Genomic DNA, 4,655 nt, shown 5'->3' with positions numbered 1-4,655 from the left:
TTTTGAAACATGCTTGGTATAATTGGTTTTTATTGTGAAGTGAGAAAGTGCTATAATGTAAGATGTTCTATCTATTGAAACATGTTTGGTATAATTGGTTTTTTATTGTGTAGTAAGATAGTGCTATAATGTTAGATGTTCTATCTATTGAAACATGCTTGGTATAATTGGTTTTTATTGTGTAGTAAGATAGTACTATAATGTAAGATGTTCTATCTTTTGAAACATGCTTGGTATAATTGGTTTTTATTGTGAAGTAAGATAGTACTATAATGTAAGATGTTCTATCCTATGTTACATTCACCAGAGACCTGTAATAAAAGGTGCACTATTTCCTCATATATGTTACATTCACCAGGGGCTTATATCATATAAGGCATACCGTACTACCTCCTTTGTTACATTTACAAGGGACCTGTGTTATATAAGGTACAGTACATCCTCAAATGGTACATTCACCAGGGACCTGTTATATACAGGGTACTACACCCTCCTATGTTACATTTACCATGGACCCGTGTTATATGAAGTGTACTAAACCGTCATATGTTACATCCACCAGGAACCTGTGTTATAAATTGCACTACACCCTCCTATGTTAAATCCACCAGAGACCTGTGTTATATAAGGTGCACTACACCCTCAAACGTTACATTCACAAAGGACCTGTTTTATATATGGTGTACTACACCCTCCTATGTTACAATTACCAGGGACCTGTGTTATATATGGTGTACTACACCCCCCCAATGTTAAATTTACCAAAAACCTGTGTTATATATGGTGTACTACACCTTCCTATGTTACATTTACCAGGGACCTGTGTTATATAAGGTGTACTACACCTTCCTATGTTACATTTACCAAGGACCTGTGTTATATAAGGTATACTACACCTTCCTATGTTACATTTACCAGGTACCCGTGTTATATATGTTGTACTACACCCTACTATGTTTCAACCACCATAGACCTGTATTATATAGAATGAACTTCACATTCCTATGTTACATCCACCTGGGACCTGTGTTATATAAAATGCACTACATCCTCTTATGTTAAAACCACCAGAGACCTCTATTATATAAAATGCACTTCACCCTCCTTTGTTACATTCACCAGGGTCCTGTGTTATATACGGTGCTCTACACCCTCCTATGTTACATTCACCAGGGACCTGTGTTATATACGGCGCATTACACCTTCCTGTTACATTCACGAGGGACCTGTGTTATATACGGTGCACTACACCCTCCTATGTTACAATCACCAGGGACCTGTGTTATATACAGCGCATTACACCCTCCTGTTACATTCACCAGGGACCTGTGTTTCATAAGGCGTACTACACACTCCTGTTCCATACAGCAGAGACCTGTGTTATATATGGTGACCTTCCAGTGGCGGATCCACTGACTGCATAAGAGGGGCGCCCGCTCCAGTCATGCTTCAGTGAATCCCTATATAATCAGCCAAATCTTTTGCCACAAAAGGGGGCGGGCCCCCTGGCCCCCCCTAAATCCGCCTCTGCCTACACCCTCTTATGTTACATCAACCTGGGACCTGTGTTATTTAAGGTGCACTACACACTCCTGTTACATTCAGCAGAGACCTGTGTTATATGAGGCGCACTACACCCTCCTATGTTACATTTACAAGGGACCCGTGTTATATATGGTGTACTTCATCCTCCTGTTACAACCGACAGGGACCTGTGCCTTATATGGTGTACTACACCCTCCTATGTTACATTCCACAGGGACTTGTGTTAAATAAGGTGTACAACTTCCTTCTAAATTACATCCACCAGGGACCTGTGTTATACAAGCTACATTTCACCCTCCTATGTTACATTCACCAGAGACCTGTGCTATATAAGGTGTACTACATCCTCCTATGTTACATCCACAAGGGACCTGTGTTATATAAGGTGCACTACACACTCCTATGTAACATTCACCAGAGACCTGTGTTATACAAGGTGTACTACACCCTCCTATATTACATTCGCCAGGGACCTGTGTTATATAAGGTGTACTACATCCTCCTATGTTATGTACACCAGGGACTTGTAATATATAAGGTGCACTACACACTCCTATGTTACATTCACCAGAGACCTGTAATAAAAGGTGCACTATATCCTAATATGTTACATTCACCAGGAGCTTATATCATATAAGGCATACCGTACACCCTCCTTTGTTACATTCACCAGAGACCTGTAGTAAAAGGTGCACTATATCCTCATATGTTACATTCACCAGGGTCTTATATCATATAAGGCATACCGTACACCCTCCTATATTACATTTACAAGGGACCCGTGTTACATATGGTGTACTTCACCATCCTGTTACAACCGACAGGGACCTGTGCCTTATATGGTGTACATGTACTACACCCTCCTATGTTACATTCCACAGGAACTTGTGTTATATAAGGTGTACTACATCCTCCTATGTTACATCCACAAGTGACCTGTGTTATATAAGGTGCACTACACACTCCTATGTAACATTCACCAGAGACCTGTGTTATACAAGGTGTACTACACCCTCCTATATTACATTCGCCTGGGACCTGTGTTATATAAGGTGTACTACATCCTCCTATGTTATGTACACCAGGTACTTGTGTTATATAAGGTGCACTACACACTCCTATGTTACATTCACCAGAGACCTGTAATAAAAGGTGCACTATATCCTCATATGTTACATTCACCAGGGGCTTATATCATATAAGGCATACCGTACACCCTCCTTTGTTACATTGACAAGGGACCTGTGTTATATCAGGTACAGTACATCTTCAAATGTTACATTCACCAGGGACCTGTTATATACAAGGTACTACACCCTCCTATGTTACATTTACCATGGACCCGTGTTATATGAGGTGTACTAAACCGTAATATGTTACATCCACCAGGAACCTGTGTTATAAATTGCACTACACCATCATATGTTAAATCTACCAGAGATCTGTGTTATATAAGATGCACTACACCCTCAAACGTTACATTCACAAAGGACCTGTTTTATATATGGTGTACTACACCTTCCTATGTTACATTTACCAGGGACCTGTGTTATATATGATGTACTACACCTTCCTATGTTACATTTACCAAGTACCCATGTTATATGAGGTGTACTACACCTTCCTATGTTACATTTACCAGGGACCTGTGTTATATTAGGTGTACTACACTTTCCTATGTTACATTTACAAGGTGCCCGTGTTATATATGGTGTACAACTACCTTCTATGTTACAACCACCATAGATCTGTATTATATAAAATGCACTTCACACTCCTATGTTATATCCACCTTGGACCTGTGTTATATAAAATGCACTACATCCTCTTATGTTAAAACCATCAGAGACCTGTATTATATAAAATGCACTTCACCCTCCTTTGTTACATTCACCAGGGACCTGTGTTATATACGGTGCACTACATCCGCTTATGTTACATCCATCAGGGACCTGTGTTATATACAGTGCACTACACCCTCCTATGTTACATTCACCAGGGACCTGTGTTATATACGGCGCACTACACCCTCCTGTTACATTCAACAGAGTCCTGTGTTATATACGGTGCACTACACCCGCCTATGTTACATTCACCAAGGACCTGTGTTATATACGGCGCACTACACCCTCCTGTTACATTCAACAGTGTCCTGTGTTATATACGGTGCACTACATCCTCTTATGTTACATCCATCAGGGACCTGTGTTATATACGGTGTACTACACCCTCCTATGTTACATTCACCAGAGACCTGTGTTATATAAGGTGTACTACATCCTCCTATGTTACATTTACCTGGGACCTGTGTTATATAAGGTGCACTACACCCTCCTGTTACATTCAACAGGGACCTGTGTTATACAAGGTGCACTACAGCCTCCTATGTTATGTACACCAGGGACCTGTGTTATATAAGGTCAATCACTATGACCTTATTTTCTACAATGTTCTACAGATCTTGTTTTGCTGATTATTAATTCCTATGGCAGTTTCTTACGATATAATATAAGTTTTAAGTATACAGGTAAAAACATGGAAACTAGCAAACAATCTTCATTTTAATGGGGTTACACTTTAATAAGTCATCTGATATTTTTGGTACAAACACTAAATGTACTTATACCTCAACATAGCATTTCTGTGCACCCCAAGTGAGTTAAAAATGAGAAAGTTCAACATCCTTTCATTTGTGGAAAATATAAGGAACATGCAAATCCTGATAATGTGCACACCTTTAGAATATGTACTAACACCCTACATAATATAAATGTTCTAGCTAGAACACTGTAGGAGTTAGCTAGACAAACCAACTACCCTATGTGGACAGTGGGATATGTTAGACAGTGGTCAAACAAAATTCCACACGAAGTAACATAATTATGTAAGTATTCAGGAATTGAAATAAAACCCATAGATCTTTAGCCAAAAAACCTTCAACATTTAACTTAATTTGCAAAATAGAAGAAAAAACTAATTTTCATTGTGCTTTGTCACATCTCTTTTTGAGTCCAAAATTTAAAGAACTAAAATGGAGACTGGTGTACCTGTATCTAGATTTCAGCATCAAAACGAGTATATTTTGTAGTAAATCAAAAACACTCCTCATA

Source organism: Mytilus edulis, chromosome 13 (genome assembly GCF_963676685.1).
Source record: "Mytilus edulis chromosome 13, xbMytEdul2.2, whole genome shotgun sequence".
In the NCBI taxonomy this organism is placed as follows: domain Eukaryota; kingdom Metazoa; phylum Mollusca; class Bivalvia; order Mytilida; family Mytilidae; genus Mytilus; species Mytilus edulis.
Note: the sequence above shows the minus strand (reverse complement) of the source record.